The sequence below is a fragment of the Falco cherrug genome, chromosome 3 (assembly GCF_023634085.1).
Source record: "Falco cherrug isolate bFalChe1 chromosome 3, bFalChe1.pri, whole genome shotgun sequence".
Taxonomy (NCBI): Eukaryota; Metazoa; Chordata; class Aves; order Falconiformes; family Falconidae; genus Falco; species Falco cherrug.
In genome coordinates, this window is record NC_073699.1 from 2,820,103 (window position 1) to 2,843,489 (window position 23,387).

The following is a 23,387-nucleotide window of genomic DNA, read 5'->3' on the forward strand; positions in this document are numbered from 1 at the left end:
ACATCTCTGCCCACGGGTGCAGAGGCCCCATTTCAGTGCAGCCTGTCAGTCTGGTCACACCTGTGACCTGCCATACCTGGGCTGTGTCTGACCCATGTCTCCTCACCAGGCCTGATCCTGAGCCCCCATGGACATCGACTAAGTGCTAAGGGCTTCGTCACGGCCCTCCCTCATCATAATAGGGGCAGAAAATAGGATGAGAAAGCTCATGGTTCAAGACACAGACAAAGAGACCACTCACCCATTACCGACACAGGCTAAACAGACTGACAGAAAGACACAGTAACACACCTTTCATCTTCCCTTTCCCACTCCCAGCTGCCCCCCGGGCTCCCGGCCCCTGTCCCCCGGGCTGGGGCGGGTCTGGGCCGTGTGCCGGCCCGTGTGAGCCCCTCAGCCCCGCTCCTGCCTCCTGCCCCGTCTCCCTGCTCCAGCGCGGGCCCTGCCCCGGGCTGCAGCCCTTCAGGGACCCCCTGCTCCCGCCGGGGCTCTCCAGGGCCGCAGCTCCTGCAGGAAAGAGCCCCCAGCTGCGGCCTGGGGCCCTCCCCGGGCTGCAGGCTGGGGCTCTGCCCCGGCGGGGGCTCGCCAGGGCTGCAGGGGAGCCCTGCTCCGGGCCTGCGGCACCTCCTGCCCTCCTCCTGCTGCGGCCTGGGGCTGCCTCTGCTGCTGCTCCCCCCTCGGCTGCCTCCTCCTCTGCCTGGGCCGCCTGTGGCCCTTGCCCAAACCTGTTGCCCCCCTCCCCGGCGCCCCCGGCTTGGCTGAGGGGCTCAGCTGTGCCCTGCGGGGGGGCGCTGGGGCCGGCTGGGACCGGCTGGGGCCGGAGTGGTAGGCCAGGCCCTGCCCAGCCTGGGGAAGCACCCCCAGCCGCAGCAGTGTCACTATCCAGTGCCTCACTGTGACAGTTGGCTCCAAGAGTAAACCCAGTGGCTGGAATCCACAACATACTTGGGATTACAATGGATTTTGCCTAAAGTTGCCCCTACACCCTGAAAATGCACACACAGTAAGGCCATCTTGGGTCTATCCCGTAATGTATGCAACAAAAAAGGAAAACTCAAAGAAATCCTAGCCTGGATTTAATGGTCTTAGGCTGCCCTACCTGCAGCCTCAGCCTGCCTCCTGACCCGCTGGACACGACCCTGGTGCAGAGCCTGCCTCCCCATTGAGCTCGGCATCGTGTCCCCCCACAAAGCCTGTTAGTGTGGGCCCATGCCGCGGTAACGCTTCTGACACTTATCGAAAGGATCTTGTGGCAGCTCTTCAGGCTGGAAGGCAAGGGAGTTAAAGAAAGTATGATAAAGGTCTGTAAAACCATGATTGACAGGAGAAGATGAACAGGGAAGGACTGTTCACTGTTTCTTGAGGTGCATGCTGTAGGAGGCATCAAATTAAGCTAGCAGATTAAAGAAAAATCAAAGTAAGCTGCTTACTCCCATAGCATGGGAGCTCCGCACTGGAGTGTGGATGCTGGAAGTTAACATTGTTTCAGCGAACAGCTGGACAAATTAACAGAAGAAAAAAGTACCAAGGACTAGGACACTTAAGGATGATGGCTCAGGCAGTCTGGGACTGCAAAGAACTAGAGATTGTAACGATGTGCTGGGGACCATCACTGTATGTTGTGCTTGTGTGTCCCTCCATCTCTTGGCCACTGTTGGATAGAGCAGAGTGACCTTTGGTCTGATCCAGTATATGTGTTCCTACACTTTCATGTTATCCTCACTCTTAAAAGCACACAAGGGCAATACCATCCTCAGATCTCCCAGTGTTCAAGGCACAGGTGCTGCCCCTTGCAGAGATACTGCCATTGCCTCATCTCTTGCTGGTGGAAGGTCTGTACCTCCCAATGCACAGAGCAAGCTCTGGATGGAGTGCAGGGTACCCAGAGAGACATGATTTGTTCATTTCCTAATCTAGTCACCTACATACCACAGGGGAAAAGTGTGCCAACATGATGAAGTAGAAGCAGTTGGGTATTTTTCTAAAGACCCCTTGATTCAGGAAGAAATAATAAAAATAAACAAACTTTCTCCCTACACAAAAAGAATAAAAAGAGGGAAAGTAATGTGGATACTTTGAAGAATTTACTGGTGGGTGGTAAAAGAAATAGGTAGGAGAGGCTAGCAAGGAAGACAAGGTCACTGAAGATGAAGAAGGGTGAGACCTTATGGGGATAGGAAGAAACAGATTCTACGTTTACTTTGGCAATTTTGTGAACTTCACCACTTGCCCAGCCAGTTATGGTAGGATGTCCACAGAACAATTAAAAATCGTTGGATAACCATACTGGGGCAAAACTGCAAGCAACATTGGCACCATTCCACCCTCTGCCCATCCAACACTTTGTATTCTATCAACTAGCACTAAGGACATGGTTTTGGGGACTATATGTCCCCTTCTTTCGTAGGTTATTCCTCTGACTTTCCTCTGTCCTATATTTTTCATCCCCATGAATAAATGGTTGATAACGCATATCTGAACTCCAAGAAAAAACAGAATAGTACAGTTAGACACATTGGTCTAAAAACATCCAAATACAGGATAAGTTAAGGAAAGATTCTTGTCTCCATACCACTGTGGTACTAGGAAAGCAAACCCATAATATGTAGATATATCCATGTTGGAATTTGGGTGCTATTTAACTGTATTTCATCTCCATCTGCTGGAATTTAAACTTTAAAGTTCTGGGCACCATGGAAAGGAGAAGTGTAAGGGTAATTTGTATTTCAGCACCATTTGGGAGACTAAGAGTACCTGGAGTCTCCTCCCACAGCAGCAAGAATGAATAGTCAATAAAAATATTCTGCCTGGACAGGTAGCAGATAAGTAAAGAGGATCTGTCATCCTGGGCATGGCAAAACTCTGCTTCTTCTATACTTTTCTAGGTCTTTTTTTGTATGTCCTGATGTACAGATGAGCTGCTTTGGATAATGCCTTCAGTGCAGAAATAACCTCAGCCTGGGAAAACCACTGAAGGATACTCTTTCTTGCCTCTGTATGTATGGCAAACATGCCTCATTTTCGATGAAAGTCATACCTGAACATGGAAGAAGGGCTTCATGTTAATAGTTCTCACAGATTAATTTCTTTGTACAGAGGAACATGATCTTGAAGGGTAGGAATAAATATTCAGACATAAAAGGAGAAATTTTACACCCAAGAAATATGCCACTCTGACAACTAAAGAGCAAGACTGGTTCACTTGGAGTTTTTATGCAGTCCATACTCTTCAAAACTGTCCACAGTTTTGGAGATTTCTATTTCCAGTGAGAGTGCCTGAAACTTCATCTGAATACCTTGAGATGCTGAGTATTACAACATATGTACGTGCCTCCTTAATTCCAAAGGCTAAACAAGCATGACTGCAAACCCTATCCAGCAAGCAAAAAGGTGGAAAGCCACACTGTGAGAGACACGAATTCGTGACGGAGGATGCTCTGATGTCTTTGAGTCAAGTTGGTCTTTTTGAGGTGTCAGGAAAAGATAAGCATATTGACATTGCCTCTTTTGAAGTATCCATCCACTCTACCATGGCCTCCTCCCTTCTGCTTGATTCCTATTGATTATCTCCGCACTAAAGTTCAGCTGACCATTTAGATTTCAAGTGAGACTGAGGGAAAGCTAGAGATTTAAAACAATTTGAGCACCTCCTGCTAGAGTCAATGCTTGAATGTCATCAGCAGTTGTCAAGACTCAGGCAATGAAATTCCTGAGGGTGGTTCATAATTTGTCAGCATTTCAAGCAGAAACATGCAAGCCTGATATTCCAGTCCAGGTGGTATAAGTAGAACCAAAACAGTGTGCCTGTATGTTACTTCCCAGTAAAAGGGAAAAAAAACCTACCCAGTAACACACAGATGGCTGTTTAAGTTTAACTGGCTGTATTGTGTGATAAATTGGGGTTGCAGAGACAGAGGCTAGTGAAGCATCTCCCTTCTGTGAGAACTTTTTTTATCTGTTGTGTTACTCTCTCTGCAAAATATATACTTTGGCATAGCAATGCTGTGCACATGGGTGTAGGATTTTCTGTGAATCATGTGTAAAGGTATACATGCTTTTTATAAATTCATATTTATGTATATGACCTATGCTCTGTTAGTGTGCGTATTTTAGGCTTTAAGAAGTCTTCAGTAAAATCTGCAGTCAACTTTTGCAGGTTTTTGTGATCCTATTTTCTTTTCTTTTTCTTTAGAAATAGTAGAAGATCTGCACAGACAAGAGAGGAAATCAAATTGCTAGCAGACAGCACAGGGTACTGACTATTCACCACTATTCAATTCTGCCATCTGTCCTGTTGCCTGCTTTGTCTTTCCAGACCACATACTTGGTGCATTTTGTGTTGTACCTGCGCTAAATCTGGGGTAGGGTTTAACTTTTTTTCCTTTTCTGTTCAGTACACTAGGTGATAGATTGGTGACCCAAGATGCCCTCGCAGTGCAAACACATGGTGGAGTGTTGTTAAAAGCACAAAGCAAACAGGATAACAGGAAGGATATTTTACTTTCTTGTCTCCTTGTGTAAGGTCAGATTTTCAGTGATGGATGTAAGAATGGCAGGCTGAAAAAGACTTAAAAAAAAAAAAAAAGAAAAAGAAAATACATTCCTAAGTTTTCCATAGGTGTTAATGTCTTAGATTCAACTACTTATGAACTACTATGTAGGTTTGATGAGCTTTTTCATTAGACTGTGCCTTCAGGCAGTTTTAAACCTGTGGTCTGAGGAACCTGGTGGTTTGATGGACTACTCCTAAACAGCATTTATGAAAGGTGACTAAGAGAAGTCAACCTATAGTTTACAAGTTTAAAGTAATTCTTAAGGATCTTTGTTTTATCCAGTGGAAAGCATAGCTGTTACCTGAAACAAAAAAAAGTCTGAAAAAACTACCAATTAAGAAAACTGAAAGGGTAAATTGGAAACTAATCATATAGAACATGTCCAGTCAAAACTTACATATTGAACCCTGTTTGGAGTGCCTGTATACTGAAGTGAAGATAAATAAGCATGGACTATACACATGTGAAAATAGTATTTCATCTCCATGGGATTTTAATATTTGTTTATCTATGAGAATCTTCTATGTCATTTAATGTAATGTGCTTCTCTGTGGTACCTTTTTAATAAAAGTTTCAATATGCTGCTCCCGATATAGCTTATTCAAATAACTGATTAATAAAGCTGCACAAGAAACTAGGAACAGATTTTCTTTTACTGTGGTAGGATGAGTCTATTAGTGTGGAACCTTTATGCAGCTTCCACTTCCCTTTCCATACACTACTCTTTCTTTAATGATTTATTCAAAATGCTCAAATTAAAAATAAATTTAACCCCAAACACTCATAAAGCTTGAATCCTTCTACAGCTGTGGAGTTTATTCTAGAGAAATTTCACAAGGCGATTTCATTAAAGGGCAATTTTATTAGCTGCTTCTGGCTGATTTTTCAGGAGGTGGGAGACTAAAACTATTTTGAAATCATACCAAACAGAGAGCTGGAAAGAGAGGCTCATGAGGAGGGATTAAGTGAACCAGTACTGTTTTTTCTATATAGGACTGAGGGAAAACATATTAACAGTGTTAAAATCTGGAAAGAGAAAGGATGGGAGTAGAAATACTGAGCTTGAAATGCTGTAAGAAAAATAATTATTTCAGACATAAGGAAAAAAATCAGCAATGTTCAAAGGATACAGAATTACTGAAAAATAAATATCTACCCTATAAGTATGAAGAAAATTCCATAAATACTAAGATTCTACTTCAATTTGGCACATGTTCAGCAACATTATCTGCCATTATCTTTAAGGGAAGTGTGACACAACCAAAAAGAGACAAAATTTAGGCTCTGAAATGGGTGGAAGTAGATCTTTATGCCCTATGGAGATACAGTGGATTAAAAGGAGAAACTTTTAAAAATAGGGTTCAAGCCACAGGGAAAAGAATTCTAGATTTTTAGTTGCCAATACTGAGAAATGCTAAGACACGATGTCATCTTTGATTGAATTCTCCCAAAGCAGACACTTAAATAAGGATTTTCCTCTCTGTTTATTTTTCTTTGAAATTCACTTTAAAAATACCAGAACTGGATGTTGCCAAGAGCCTCTACCACAGAGATCAATAATCTTAGAAAATAGATATTCCCATATATTACACCTAGTAATTTTTTACTTGCTGTCATGAATATTATAACATCTTCTTCTTGTACTGCAATAATTAAGGTGCAAATGACATTTCCATTAGAAAGATCATATAACTCAGCTGTGAGAAACTAAGTGTTCCAGCTGGGCTGAAGTTCAGCTTTGGATGTATCTGCCTAGAAGAGACTATTTCCATCAGATTCAGATTTTAAATTGAGGTGTGTCTAAGTAAAAGTTGTTGAAATATGTGTCTGGGCACTAAAATATCTGTCAAGTTCTATCAAGAGAAAAGCATTCTGAGGCAGGATATTTGTCCAGCATAGCTCTTGGCATGGGAATTACTCAGTATAGGCCATGCTTCTCAGACTTGGATAGAAATTCTTCTGAGCTGGACAAACAATTCCACAGTGAAATAATGGGGAATAATGCATTTTAATTGAGGTGGTAAGACTCAGTTCTCAGTACATTTGGGCCATTAATGGCTGACAAAATGCTGGTGGTATTTGAAAAGAAGGTCCTGCACGGTTCTCCAGATATGCCCTGATGCTCCCAAACTTCCCTTTCTGCTCCTTCCTTCAGACTCAAGCCAGGCCATGTCTTCCTCAGAGAGACTGCAGCAGTTTTTTCTCTGGTAATGCTTGGCTTATTTCCCTCTCTTCCTTGCTTCTCCTCCCTCAGTATCTCTCTGCTGGAAGGCTGAGGAGTGGGACATAGCAAGGGAGTGTTTTTAAGGAGCAGTGTGGCACTCAGGTAGCTCAAGAGCAGAAAGCAGAGAAATCATCCATCCATCCCAGACCCTCACAGCTGAAGCATCCAGTATATGCATAGAGGAGGGCCTGAGGTCCAAATGCCCAGGAAGTTTTCTTCTACAGTCATCTCCTAATGGGATTATTAGGAGCAGAAAACCAAAATGCAATCAGACTGGATCCTGATATGTTCATGAGAAAGAATAAATGTTAACAGCACTTGGGATAATAAGACCAGGTCCCGGTGACCCCATCGCAGCCTTCTTCAAGAAGGGTGTAATTTGGCACTTGGTCTATCCTAAGGATCAGGCTGGGTAGAGCTGTGACTGTATGTGATTTGTGACATAAGGACTAAGACTAAACTACGCGTCCCTCTGTAGGAGGCTAAAAGAATGACTCATCATCTTTCTGACTCTTCTCACAACAGCACAGAGTTTTCTATTATGTTGGATTTTCATCTTTTAGCAGACTACTTGTTATACACTATTTACTTGAAAAGCAAAGCAGCCAGAAACTTTCTTTAATGAGCACAATAGATCCTGATCTCTGCTCACTCCTCATTTATCTCAAATCCATGTTCCAAAGTCAGCGGTGAGTGCAAGCGGGGGAAGAAAAGGAGGAGGCATAAGGGTTAGCTAAAAGAAACCAAATCACAAAGATAACAGAGGCCAATAACACATGACAAATTTAGACAAAGGAAAACAAGATTAGAAATTATGTGAGAGGATCTAATGTAGTCAAATTAAGGCAATCCAGAACAACGGCTGGTGCTTTAAGACACATTCTGTCTTCATTTGTGTATGAGTTGGATGGGATATCAGGCAGAGCAGAGTCTGGTCAGTCATTTATCACTCTGTACTATGCACTGGAACTGCTTTAGTGTAGCCTGGTCCTGGTTCTGATGGCAGCTACAAATGCATGTAACATGTAAATCTAATATACTTTCTAAATGCAAGCTGGAGTGTAAAAAACCTTGTCTGGATTTTGTGTGATTTTGTCCTGTTAAAATTTATAAAATTTATATAGAAATAGCCTCTTCAAATCATGATTTTAAATTTATATCATTATATTCTGTGCAACTGCAGGAAAACTTTTCTTCATGATACAGAAACTCAGCTGTGCCTTCACAGCTGTCTCACAACAGTCTAAAATTTTCCTTCCCAGCCCAGCATAAAATTAGCCCTAATGGATATCTAGTTTGGATCACAGTTCTTTGGTTGTATTTTTCTTCTTTTTTTTTGATGTCTGTCTTTGCACTTTGCCCCTCCAGTAGTTCTCCCTGAATCGTTATCCAATCACGGTATATTGTCAAGCTTCTCAGTTAAAGCACAGAAGTAGAGATTAAATGTCACTTGTTCTGTTTGCACACTTCTCAGCTTTCCTCAAAGCCCATCATGCTAGGACCTAAGTGGTTTCTGGCTGAAACACAAGCATACCCACTGAATGAAAGCAGTCGGGGAGACTGGCAGGAGGGTGTTTGTGGCAGGTCAAGCTAGCTCGTAGCTCCTGCTGCAGCAAAGACGTTTGTACACCCCTGGGACACAGCCCCAGGCAGCACCTTCAGAAAGACGGATTTCCCACTTATGCTGTTGCCATCTGTGTTGGTGTTGGCTAGGGTAGGGTTAACTTTCTTCATAACATCTAGTATGAGGCTATGCTTTGGATTTGTACTGGAAACAGTATTGACAGAGATGTTTTCGTTATCACTGAGCAGTGTTTACACAGAGCCAAGGGCTTTTCTGCTCCTCACCCCACCCCACCAGCGAGCAGGCTGGGGGTGCACAAGAAGTTGGGAGGAGGAACAGCCAGGACAGCTGACCCCAACTGACCCAAGGGATATGATATTCCGTACCATATGACATCATGCTCAGCATATAAAGCTGGGGGAAGAAGAAGTAAGGGAGGGTATGTTCAGAGTGATGGCGTTTGTCTTCCCAAGTACACATAACACTTGATGGAGCCCTGCTCCCCTGGGGATGGCTGAGCACTTGCCTGCCGTGGGAAGCGGTGAATGAATTCCTTGTTTTGTTTTGTTTCTGTGTGTGGCTTTTGCTTTATCTATTAAACTGTCCTTACCTCAACCCACAAGTTTTCTTACTTTTACCCTTCTGATTCTCTCTGCCATGTCCTGGAGGGGAGTGCATGAGCAGCTGTGTGGGGCTTAGGTGCCAGCTGTGGTTGAACCACACCACCATCAGAGGCAGAAAGCTTTCCTGTTGTTCTTTTGTGGCATTTGAGCAGTAAGAAAATCCCTTTAACATCACGGATTTAACAGGATAACCAAGTTGGGGAGATGCAGATTCTTTCCTAATAATGTGATGTGGGCCTAGATCTTCTCCTGCGGTTTTCCCTGCACCTTCAGAAGTTAACAGGACCTTTAGGCAGCTTTGGCTGAAATGAAGCTCAGGAACTCCATATTTTAAATCAGTTGCTATGAAATAGTAAGTGTGTTGGCAGTCTGGGGAAGAGATATGCATGCTTCTGCCTCCCTCGCCCGCACTAATGTTTGTTATTATATAGACTCTCATCACAGCTTTTAGCTCCAGCTAGAGAGCTCATTAATCACCACCTGGGAACACCATACACAAAGCAGGCGTACGTGAGCTTTTGTGAGAAAAAGAAGAGGGGAGGACGACTGCGTGTCATGTGGGGGTGTGAGTGATGATTTTGGGGTGCAGAGTGAGAGACTGAAGTGAGGAAGAAGTAGAACATGTAGGAAGGAGGAAAAGAACACTGCAAGAGCTGTTTGGGGAGACGAAGAGAATGAGAAAACAGAGGGGGAAAAAAAGACTTCAAACAAATTGGGCAAAGGGCGAAAGAGCACACCGCTAACAATAACACATTTAGTCTGCTCTTGTGCCACAATTACTGTCAAATTCTGAAAGACAAAATTGCAATTGGGCAAAGACCATTTGCTGGTAGCAAAGATGAGGCCAGGAGGAACCTTCCCCAGTTTCTGGTATATTTCTTCCTGCCCTGCAAAGACTTTCATCTAGAGCTCATTATGAACAATTTGTGCTTAATTTGTGCTAAGAATGGCACAGAAAGTATCCCAGGGCAGGCATCACTCCCATTTCCTGCAAGGTTTTACTCTGAACTCTGGTAATTGCTGGACTGTTAAAAAGGTTATTATTTGTTATGTTTATTATAGTCATGCCGAACAGCCAATGAATGATATGGTTTTGTTATGTTAAGCTCTCTACAAATATGTAGTGGTAGAAGGTCCTTGCCCCAAAGAACTTGTAGTCCAAACAGAGACATGAGTGAGGCTAAAAGTTTAATGTGTAGAGAGTGAAGAGAGTGCTGGCAGCACACAGCATATGGCAATAGCTCCATGTTTTTATTTCACTGACATGATGAGAGGAATAACTGCAAAAAAGAAATCCTGACATACGGAAAGAAAAAAACCAAGATGCATGATGTGATGTCAAGGAGCTCTAAGAGTACAACACAGGTCCATTGAGATCTTCAGACATGTCTTTGAATTTCAGTAGTCCCCAGGCTTGGAGACTATGCATCCCATTGCTTAGTGTCCCTTAATGGTGCTTCTGAACAGACTTTCTTTTCCTTTTTTTTACCCCCTGGGGTGTGTGGCAGGGCAAAAAGGAGTAAAACACGCCATTACTTGATACATTAAGACATGGGAAGCTCACTGCCAGTTGCTTTCAGGGTAGGGGACATAGTCCAGCACTGTATTAGACACAAGATGGCCAACTTTTGCACTGCAGACAAAAGCCAATGTTCTGGTAAAGATGTTTTTCAGTGCTCAGTCACTTTGCCACTGTTTTCCAGAGGATATGTAACATTATCACTGAGGCAATGCATAAAGAACAGAAAGTTCTCTATTTACTGATTTGCAGACAAAGAATATCTTCTTCATGAAATGTAAGGAATTTCTGTTTTCTCTAACATGAAAACTCTAGATGAACATTGTTTCCTTAAGTCAAAAATACTGTCCTCCTACACATCTAAGGCCTTTGACACAGTCCACCACAATATCCTTTTCTCTCAATTGGAAAGATATGGATTTGATGGGTGGACTATTAGGTGGATGAGGAATAGGTTGGATGGTTGCATCCAGAGGGTAGTGGTCAATGCCTCAGTGTCCAGATGGAGATTTGTGATGAGTGGTGTCCCTCAGGGGTCTGTACTGGGACCAGGACTGTTTAATATCTTCATCAGTGCCATAGTGGGATTGAGTGCACCCTCAGAGAGTTTGCTGATGACACCAAGCTACGTGGTGTGGTTAATACGCCTGAGGGAAGGGATGCCATCCAGAGGGATCAGGACAAGCTTGAGAAGTGAGCCCACGTGAACCTCATGAAGTTCAACAAGGCCAAGTGCAAGGTCTGGACCTGAGTCAGGGCAATCCCAAGCACAAACACAGGCTGGTGGAGAATGGGTTGAGAGCAGCCCTGAGGAGAAGGAATTGGGTGTGTTGGTTGACAAGAAGCTCAGCATGACCTGGCCATGTGGGCTCGCAGCCCAGAACGCCAACCGTACCCTGGGCTGCATCAAAAGCAGCGTGGCCAGCAGGGCGAGGGAGGTGATTCTCCCCTCTTCTCTGCGCTGGTGACACCCCACCTGTAGTACTGCATCCAGCTCTGGGGTCCCCAGCACAGCAAAGACATGGGCCTGTTGGAGCAAGTCCAGAGAAGGGCCACAGAAGCGATCAGAAGGCTGGAGCCCCTCTCCTGTGCAGACAGGCTGAGCGAGCTGGGGTTGTTCAGCGTGGAGAAGAGAAGTCTCCAGGGAGGCCTTATAGTAGCCTGCCAGTACCTAAAGGGGGCTTATAAGAAAGATGGGGACAGACTTTTTAGCACGGTCTGTTGTGATAGGACAAGGGGTAATGGTTTATAATTGAAAGAGGGTAGATTTAGACTAGGTGTAAATAAGAAACTTTTTCCTGTGAGGGTGGTGAAACACTGGAGCAGTTTGCCCGGAGAGGTGGTAGATGTCCCATCACTGGAAACGTTCAAGGCCAGACTGGACGGGGCTCTGAGCAACTTGATCTGGTTGAAGATGTCCCTGCTTATTGGAGGGAGGTTGCATTAGATGACCTTCAAATGTCCCTTCCAATCCAAACCATTCTGTGATTCTGTGGTGCCATCAGTGCCTAGAAGGCTCACTGACAGGGCCTCAGGGATGTGGTACCGCTTCACTGTAATAGAGCGCCGTGTGTGTGATTCTTGTCAGTATGAACAGAAAGGTTACGTGTCTACTGACAAAGCAACGGCCTGGTTTTTGTCTGAGAGAAGAGATAGCATGGACCAGCTCACATCTGTCTGGATAAAATCTCTTCCTCTTCTCCTCTCAAACAGGGTGACTTTATCCATACCAAGTAACGGGAAGAGTCCCTGACTGATGCTATTCCCAAAACGAGCCAGGAAAAAGTTCTAGCCGGCACAAGAGTAGCACAACATTAAGAAGTGTGTATGAGGCTGGACAAACTTTGTTTCTATGTCTTAGCCATGTATAGTCTATAGCATAGACAAAACTGAAAGAACCAATACTGCAAACCTGTCATAATGAAGCCAGGCAACCTCTTTTCAGTGTACGGCTTTTCTTTCAGAACCTTTTTGGGGACTGTAACTTGCCAGAATAGTATTAATTATTCTTATTTTTAGGTGATGAATTTGTCACTTCTTTTAGATTCGTATCTTTGAGACCTTTGTCTGAACCAGGGCATGCAAAATGAATGACCTTTGCTGAGAATAGTAGCTCCACAATCTGGAGCTGGAACGCTTTGATCCTAGATCCTTTACCTTTTCTTCTGTTCCAATCCAGCTGATAAAGACAGTCTTAAGCCATTTCTGTGCTTAAAGCCGCTCAGATGCTTGCTGGATCAGTATGAGACTCATACTCTTTGACAACAGCGAATGTCAGACTAGTGTGACATGTTGTGTTTCCTTTTAGGTAAAGCTGGCAGCATCTAGTGGTTTGGTGATTGTGGCGGCTTCTGATTTGTTTGGCAGATGGCTTCGATATGCTGGAGCTCAGTCCTTTGCTTTGAAATACATCAGCCTTGGCTAATTTTAAGATGCAGAGAGACACTGTGGGACGCAAAATTATATACCTTTTATCACAAGTGGCATTACACATTGCATGATATGGTGCCAATTATGCATTTCAGGATGTCTTAAAAAAATCAGTATGTGACAAAGTTTTAATTGAAGGGAAAAATTAAAGATAAATCATTACTCCCTTTCTTTCAGATCTGTTTCTATGTTGAATGTTCCATACCTCTTGAGTAATGAGATTTCTGCGCATATATCATAATTTTCTTCTGAGCTTCACTGTCTAATTTCATTGCTCGTTAAGATTACTTATACAGAGCAGTGCTTTTTTTTTGTAATTGGGGATCATCTTTAGTTAGCCTTTAGGCCACTCCTATCAACGGGTATCTTAAAGGTAGTATATTTTCTTATGCTTTTCACTATTCTAATATCTACATGGTTTGCAGCTAATTTCTCTTGTCAGGTCTTCACCATCTATTTTTGGGAATCAAATGTCACCATTCTCTTGCCTTCCAAGGTGGAAAAGCAGGCACAAATTCTGCAAAGTAGATTTCAGATTTGTCTTTCTGTACATACAGACTTTAATGCACACACTTACCAGCATCTTTAATAATGTGTTAAAATGGCAAAGAAAGTTTTACAGGGAAGAGAAATTGTTGGTTTGTGCTGCCGAATAATTCTTCAGCTCTTAACTTAAAATGAAGATGTAGATATGGAAATGAAAGAGAGAAGAAAACAATGTAGGAGACACAGAAACTCAGTCGTGACTAGGAACTACGAGCCAAGTATTGCACTGTAATTTGGAAAATAGAGTAGGATTGTTCTATACAATGCTTATTTCTAGCCTGACAAGGAAAATGCACAATTGCTTTTATCACAGAGTTGTGAGGTACATGTGAATCACTTGTAATAGGATTGCCTAAGTAAGGAAATGGTATTTATTTAATGCTTATGAACTTCACAAGAGCCATAATTAAAAGTCAGAAGGAAGAGTGCCAGTGAGAAGAGTTTATTAGGGAAATGGTGGAAATGAAAGGTCTTTGAATTTTTTCAAGCGGGATGGTTAGTTCCATCTTTCATAGTAGATGCCTGTAAGAAGCTCACAGTACAAATCGGGTAGTCCCTGCTATTATTTGGCTTTTAGTTGTGTTAATTACTTGTCATAGAGTCATAGGCAGAACCCCACTAAGGTAGATACTCTCACTGAGGGAGTGGATGTTCCTACTCTGAAAAGCGCATTGTCTGCTGGGACAAAACGAACTTGAAGGACCAGTGCAGAGGCTGTCGAATAGTTCCCATTTTGCAGCAGGGAGCTGAGGCCCACACTCATTAAATAATATCCTAAAAACCATACAAGAATTCTGGGAAAGCATCTGGGAATTAAACCAAGGTCGGAGGAGCTCAAGTGCAGTTTTTACCCTGTCTCTACTGTATGCCAGTCTCCGGGTACACTTGGGCTCGAAATGGGATGGCTCCTTCCAAAGTTCAGCTCTGATACATAAGGTAGGCAACATATAGCACTAATCAACTCAGTAAAAATATGGATTGGCTCCCTTCGCAGCAACTGTAGAGGAGAAATTCACTTATAAATTAGTTGACTTATAGAAATCTATGTAACTACTTGAAAGTTAGATAACTTGAAAAGAAGTAAAGTACAACTACAAGGAGAAACTAACAAAAAATATTTGTTTGTGGTTTTGGTAGTAGACCCCAAAAGAAGGCTTCCAGTATGAAATGTGGGAAAAAAGCAAGTACCTGACTGTCATATATTGCCACCACCTGATATATTGCAAGTAGGACATCCAGGAATACAGATGCAAGTGGAGATGGATTTTTCTAGCAACAATAAATATGGCAAGATAATGCTAAAAATCTTGGAGGAAAAATAATGCTTACAAGGGAAGACACATTTGTAACATTTGTGCCCCAAAGTAAGAATATATAGGGAAAGTATTTGCCATTTAGATATAAGCATTTATCTTTCATAATATTTTATTTTAGTACCTCTTTGCAAGTAAATAATCTTATTGTGACAGAATGAGAAATATTCATCCACTGCTAAATCCAATAAAATAATATTCGATTTTCTCCCAGCCATTTATAGGCAAACTTGTTAAAATTTAGTGCAAGCTTTGTGTAAGTGAGGACTTGAGAATTCATCTTATTTCAGAGGCAAATTCATTTAGTAACATGTTCATTTGGGCTTTCATCCTCTAACCAGATACTTTGCTCCTCTACATATGAAATATATCAAATTAATTGGATTTTTCCATGCGTTGTGTGGGAGCATGGCACAAACATTCTGAAATTCTGTACCACGTTTTTGTCACCCTCAACTTTTGCTTTATGGTAGATTTAGGTATGTGCATGGGTATGACAGGACCTGAAGTAAGTCAGAGCTCTGAGATGGACTGAGAGCACACCACAAACACTGAACAAGCTCTCCATCATCACAGATGTCCTTATGAAAACACAAGAGAGAAGTAGCTTTGAAAGTGGAATTTTAAAATGACCTTTCAAGTCAAAGATCTGTTGAGTAAAACACAATTGAAATAAAAGGATTTGCAGTCAGATTCACCCCTTGTTATGCGGTGCTTAGGAACATGGTTTAGTGGTGGACTTGGCAGCCCTGGGGTAACAGCTGGACTTGATGATCTTAAAGATCTTTTCCGACCTAGATGATTCTGTGATTCTATGATTCTTCAAAGGGTCTTTTCAGGTCTAGTTCTTTCTTACAGTGTTGGGCTCAGTCCAGTGATTTTCAGTATCTTTCTGGACTGTAACAAACACCATATGAGTAGGACGCATTTGGTCCCTGGAAAAGTCTCTTTTTACTTGTTTTCTAGGAATTTATCGGTCTCTGTCTTTGCTACAGGTTTGCTGCTGTCCTGCTCCTGCTCAACACTCCAGCTACTTCACTCAGGTTGGTCTCAGGAAGGGCACAAATTCCCCTGAGCCCAGAGTGCACCACATCATGCAAGGAATATCTGTCAGTTGAGACAGGAGAGCAGCTTTCCTTCCTGCACCCTTTTCAGCAGAACAGAACATGCACTAAAACAGAGCAGACTGCAAGCAAAGAGACTGAACAGCTGAACAATCTACCACCATATTCTTCCTTTATAGACCTCTTTGAATTCCCTGCTACTGTTTCTTATATTCATAGAATCATGGAACCATATTCATTTCTTTTGTTTGCTGAAAATAAGATTTTGAATTCTGAGCTCAGACTTTATTTTCTTGAGTCTAAGAACAACTCCTCACATAATGGACCACAATTTTCTTACCCCTTTGGCCACTATCAGAACACAGTATATAAATCATCATGTTAATATGCCTGGGCGGAATACATTTGTTCCTTTAATAGTCCTCCTTATTCCTGCGTTGTGTTTCAGAGAGGTGCTTGGTGATAGCTTAAAGCAGACTGTGTTGCATGTATGTTAAGAGTGCTAACAGAGGGGAGAGAAAAGAATTCTGGTTGAAAAAGTGGCCACTGAACTCGTGGGTCAACGTGCAGTATTAATTTGCTGTAATTTCAGTTTCCACTAAGCTGTCCAATACATCTCTGTTTCAGTGCCTATTATATCTGTGTCATCATCTACCCTAAAACTAATAAGAGTAATTTCATTAGTCTGGACATTCAAAAAAGCAAAACTTTTGTCTGAAATTAATAACTCCCACAGATTAATCAAAGGTAATTATATTACGAGAAGTTACGTCTTCTTGTATCCTGAGTCACAAAATGAAATTCTCATTAAAATTGTATTACATTCATTACCCATGTATATCCACATTCCCAGAGATATACATTATATAAGAATCTCCATTTCAATATTGCCTGCAAAACTCATTTTGATTCAGGCCAGGGTTTCAGCACAAGAATGTTCAGTCTGAGGAAACCATGCAATTCCTACGCATGTAACTTAGGTTGTTTTCTGTGAACAAAAAGTGCTGCATTCAGCTTAGCAAAGGCCATGCTGTCCACTTTGTCCACTTGTAAACTCCAACTGTTTTCTGACTACAGCTATCAACTGCTCTTTCAGGAGGATAATTAAGTTGCCGTTGCACCTCTCCTCTTTAGAGGATAACCTGAAATCACTGATTTTTGTGTTACATGGTGGGTTTTGTGCTCTGAGGCAGCATGACAAGTCGGGCAAACCCCTAGTTTAAAACTCATGTGATGTGTGCTCCTTTGCATTCGGTCTGAATGTGCTTCCATTCTGCCCTCTAGCTTTTATCATCCCTTTCTGTTGAGCTTTGAGCAGCAACTTGCTCCTTCCATGAATCTATATAATGCCTAGCACAATGCAGCCCTGACCTTGGTTGGGACACTGCAGTACTGTGAACAAGAAAAATATTAATTAACTGCTATGTCCCAGCCAACACGTTTGTCCTTCAAAGGTGCATGAGCATTTTGCTCTTCCTATTGGTTGCAATAAGGACTGCCAACTATGTACTTTTGTGGTGAAAACTGCTAAAGATATATAGTGTTAGTTTTTTCTGAGGCAAGATAACTATTAGCAAGGTTGCTCTGAGTAAGAGGCAAGGTTGTCTAATCCTTTTTTTGAGGCCAATAATATATTAATTACTTGGACAAACAGAGAAATCTCAAGGAGGGGTGTTACTCTCTTAATTTTGCTCACCATCATCAAGTCACTTAATGATGTGCTTTTCTATCTTATCTCAGAAAATTCCATAGCTGCTGCTTTCTTTTAACTCACTTGTGCTCCTGCAAATTGCCCCTGAAGTCCATTTTGCTATCCAAAATCCCATGATAAAGGATACAGTCCATGGGAGTTGTGTGAATGAGAATGGCATGGAAATAATTAGTGAAAATGAAGCTGGGGTTTGGAAACCTCATCTGCTTCTTAAAATCACCCTATTCTTTCCTTGAGGAGTCCTGCTGTGACACAGCACTGCTGCCTTTCCACCACCAGCTCCAGTATGAAGTAAATCACAGAATCAAACCGTTGTGTCTGTTTGCTAATCTGAAAAATATCAAATTAAAAAAAATGCAAAAACCCCAAAGGCAAAGCAATGTTTTTGAAAACACCAGAACCTGCTGTTAAGTGGGATCTGTAGTGCTTTATGGAAAATGAAGCTGTTCTTTACATCTCCGCTTACTCCTTTTTGACCAGGACACATTCTCCATCCTTCCTGAGGGGCAGCTCTGGCTCTGGAGCTCTAGTTTTGGTACATCAGATGAGACAAGTTACTTGGGAGTCCTGGGCCTAGGGTTTACCAGGGCAAAGGAGCCGTCAGAAATGCTCCTTACACACTAAAGCAAGGGTGATCGAAAATGTTTTACCGGCCTAGAGGTAGGTCATGGATACCAAGCTATTGAAACAACCCAAACCCAAACAATAAGAAGCCAATCTGTCCCTGTGATACCAAAAGTTAGGTAGCTGTTTTCTTGTAAAGATTTTTCATGGGTTTTACTTACAGGCGCAGGAAAACATGTAAGTAGAACTAAGTCAGAGCTAGGAGGCGGAGAATGGAAGATGAGGCCATGTTGGGTGCTTGACTGCACCATGGCTGTGCCAGCAATAGTACTTGCCCTTGCAAGTAAGGTAGAAGAAGTACTATTGGTGGGATGTAGTTAAAGGTAATTGTCTGTATGCTTCTAATTTGGACAAGATGTGACCCATATTTCAGAAATGCAATGAGGGAATACAGTCATGCTGTCAAGTTACCACCATGCAAGGATGCAGGGTCTTACACACAGATGAAAGAAAACAAGAAATAAAGCACATTTACTATAAGACTCATTCCTTTCTTGGCAGGTTACTGCATGGAGTAACTTTTAAGGAAGAGGGATCTATGAATGACAGCTACTTTTGTGCTCCCAGACATAATATGGTCAATGGGATCCTGTTGTCATAGGGGTCTTCAAATGCAGTAGAAATATTTAACTACTCAGCACAGCATAGGACACTTGCAAAAACCTTCTTGAGAAGAGCACAGGGTAGGAACAATCTTGTAAGGAGCTCCTGAGCAGCAGAAGTAGCAGCAGATCTGTGACCAGCCTGTCACCTGTAATACACCTCGCAGGGAAACTTTCCAGGATGCGTCCTCATGATGACAGCACCGAGTGTATGAAGCACCCAAACCTGCAACCTGCAGCTAGGGCTGTGAAGGCAGCGAGCATGTCAGCAGCAGCAGGTGTGAGGACATGATTCAGTTATGCGAACAAGAGTGTATTGCTGTACTGGCCACCCAGGTTGTGAGTTATACAAGAGTTGTGCTAGGGGCAGGGTTTTGCTCTTCTGTTACAGCATGAAACATGTTGATGATGTGTCTGGTTACACCTCTCTCACTTACACCCTCCTTCTTTGTGCTGACCTTGAGATGCTTTCTCTCAACACCTCGTGTGTTGGAATACATCCCAGGCAAATTCTCCAGAATCTGGCAAAACTAGCTCATGCAAATTATAGCTTGATGTCATCTGGGTTTATTTTTATTCATAGGGAAGCTCGGGGAAGGTGTTGTCAAAAGAGGTGTGGACAGAAGGATCATTTATACAGATCTGAGAAACTCAAAGTGTGATGAAACTACATAAAAAGGGAAATGTCAAAACTGGGCAGAAGTCGGTATTGTTCCCAGCAGGTCCATGTGAAACACTAGATGGCAACAGCAACAAATCAAGGGATAACAAAATGGGCATCTTCATCCTTTGTGGAGTGACTCCAGTGTATCAGGACTTCGTGGGAACCACCATTGTTACACTTCTCCTTTGTTCCCCCAAACATTACAGAACGTCAAGAAAGTTTGTTGTTTGTTGTTTAAATTCTTTAGCTCACTTCTACCAGATTACTAGAACAGAACAGATTCTACCAGAACAGATTACTCCTATTTAAGAGAGTAATTTCAGCTGCATAATAGAAGCTGAAACTTGCCTCAATTCATCTGTGTTGTTAAAACTACATGTGCTTTAAGATACATATTTTGAACCACCCTGATCTACTTTAAATTTATTTAATATTTGTATTTAACCAAAGCAATAAAATATCTTATAACTTTCCTTTAAAGAAGGTAGCATTTCTACTGAGGCAGGTTGATTTTTTATGATATACCCCAAGACCCACAGATGAACTTTTAGTGAACGTGGCTCTGATGCGGCCCAGTTCAGTTTTCAACCACAAGATCATTTTACCCTAAAGCAAATGAAAACTGTCTGACATATCTGACTCTGTAATCTTTTACTTCTTTTCCCTAGCTTACACCTAGAATACATTTCTGAAAACTGCTTAAACCATTTTTTAAAGCTTATAAACCCCTGACTTTTTTTCTAATTTAGTTTGGCAGTGCTTGCTCTTCTAAGGAAACATTTGCATGATAGTACCAAAGAACTGAGTAAAAATTGTAATTAAGAAAGGATTCTTTCAGCAATTTTATGTGCTAGATGAAATAATTTTCCAGTAATAAAAGCTTTATTTGCTATCTGTAGCATGATTTAATCATAAGTTGCTAAAAGGATGCTGTGATCCAGACAGCCTTATGTTCACTCTCAAGTATCGAGTCTGTAACACTAAGAACTTTTCAGGCTTTGTAACCTTATAAATAAATGCATGTTATTACATATGAATTAGTTATTGTTGAGTCTTTTTATAGCCTAATCATCAGTTTGGCATATACACTCCTTTCATTTCCTTGGATCACAGGCAAATATAATTTTTTTCTAAAACTCATTTTATTTCCAGAAACTTTGCCTTGTTGACAATTCCATGCTTCTGCCTAAATCAGAATAATTTTCTCTGATAGAGTATTATGATAATTATTAACAGTAGCAGTAATTGTTAACTGTAACAATAATTATTAGTTTCTCGCTTAGTTGCCAGGAAACAAGAAATCTCTAGAATGAGCAATTTACCCAAACACAACTTTGGATTAGTGGCAGAATACATTCAAGAATGAAGCCATTAAAAAAGATGTTTCTCTACTGTTTCCTATGTTAGATAAAAAGAATGTGTTGTATCTTCCCATCTGAAATCATTTAGGCATTTTATAAATCAAATATTGTCCCTATCCTGATTTTTATCACCTTTAAATATGTTGAAATAATGTATTATGTTAAAAAAAATGTATTTGTCAGTTTCTCCTGTTATTTTTAAAAACTCTGATGTGTAATCGATGCACTTGAGAGTAGCACAGTGCACACTACAGTAGTACACCACATCCTCCACCTATCTTCTGCTTAGCTGAGACTGATTCCTGACCACAAGTGTCTCCATAGCACATGAAGTGATCTGACCACCTCCTGACATTCACAGGTTGTTCTTCCATGTCCCCCCCCCAGCAGTTTGTGAACTGCTTTGAGACACCCGTCTTCACTGGTTTCAGTGTAAGTGTTTCGTTGTGTTTATGTTAGTGAAGGCCTGGACACCGCAGCCTCAACAAAAGCTAGTGAGGTTTGTGGTTGTCCTCCCTCAAGACCTTTGTCTCTTGGCAGTCATTCAGGCATGAAGCTAATCCCATGTAACTCTCTGAGTACTGCCGGGCTCTCTTTGGTACTGTGCCCAGTTGTGAGCCCACAAAAAGTTGTGCTCATCCTGCCCGGTGCAGTTGAATATGAGCTTGACCAAGTACCGCCCACCATGTGTCCACCCTGACAAGTCAGTTGGCATCCTTTGTGGTATTAGCCAACATGCTGGCAAATGTCAACAGCGGTAGATCTGGGCGTGAGCCTGGGCCCCATGTCAGCATTGCGGTACAGATTAAATCCTCCAAAATCAGTGCTCAACACCCAGACCTGATTTGGTTTGAAAAAGTATTTGTGTAGAGAGGAGAGTAGCCTTGATCTTGTCAGTAGGGAAAGGGTCAAACTGATAAAGTCTTCACAGAATCACCCACTCAGGCCTCCGTGGCACAGGCCATCTTGAGCACTTTGCCATTTGTGAGATGTAGATGATATGTTGCCTGCCCTTCTCTTAGTCATCAGTATCAATTTCATCTCATGTTGGTTAGGACCATCTGTTTCTATCCTATGCCTGGGTGGTGGCTCTGGCTATCATACAAGTGTTAAGTGTTCGTTGTGCGAGACCTGAATTATTCCTAGGCCATTTATTTTCCATTTTAATTTTTAATAACAACAGGTAGTTCTCTGCCATGCTCTATGACAGTAATGCTCTTTCTTGATTTTAATTTGTTATTTTGTTTGTTGTTACTTTTTACCTTTGTTCCAATAATGGGGTTGTTCAAAATATTTTTCTTCTATTCTGTCTTCTTAATTTGTATAAATGACATCTTCATGTTTAGTGACACTAATTAGGCCATAACTGACCTAAGAAGTTACTAGGAAACAAAGTCTAGACAGATGTTTCTTTCTCCTATTTCAGGGGCTAATATATTCTGATGAGGCTGAGGTATGGAAGGTGGGAACAATTTGAAAACTTTGCAACAGTTTGCCTTAACCAAGATGTTTCCATGACTCCTGCTAAATCACTGTGATTGCATCAGGACTGAATTCAGTCCTTTATGTGGAATTGAGGACATTTTGCATCATGGAAAACAAAACGCAAGAGTTTATGAAGTAGTCTCCTTCAAGAGAAAAAGGTGTGAAGTTCATCGTGATGATGATTTCCTCTGCTTATATAGCTGCTTGTTGCAAATACCCATGCAATTAAAGGATTTTGCCCAGTGATTGTCAAGTGTGTTTTGGCACATACGATCTGTGCAGCAGTGTAAGCTTCAGAGCACCCAGCCTTTGGTCCTGCCTAATGGGGCTGACTCACTACGTTCCTCCAGTGAGCTGATCTGATTAGCCTTGGTGTCCAAGGACCCAAGTCAGAACCTGAGATTCCACAGCACGGGGTGAATCAGGCTGCTTCCGGGTCCACACCATTGACTCATTAACAAAGTGACAGATTATGTAGGACCTTCCACACGGCAGCAGCAAGCTGAAGAAATGAAGTGGGAAGAAACAACGTGGCATGGTATCCTTTTCCATAGGTACAGTTTCGATTAAGTCAGTGGCGCAACTCATGTGACTAAAGAACAGTAAGGAAAAGATTAATAGAAGAAAGATCTAGACCACAGGCTATTATAATGGCTCCAGTCATCCAATTAAGTAATTCACCTCTTGAAGGGATTTGTTTTTATATGCCAGCCACATGGTTTTATGATTGAAACACCCACAGTGCATAAAACCCTTGTGAGGAGCATGTGGATGCACAGCTGTTTTGGAAATGACTATAAATAAATAGGTGTCTTAATTCTTTCTACCTCTAAATTTGCAAAGAGGTCAGAGCTGCAGTGACAATTTATGGAACAACAAGGAAAATACTTTAAATTAATGAGTGGGAGTCCATTTTCTTAAGCTGTAGAGGTAAAAGTCATAGAAACTTAGCAGTCAATATATTCTTTCCCTGTGCTGAGTAAACAGTAAAAACAAAATGTAATTTGCTCACAGGCTATTTCATTGTAGAAAAAATTGTGGAAAGGGTATGTTTTTATTAACTTATAAATATATGTGCATATATAGGACAATTTAAAGACTGGA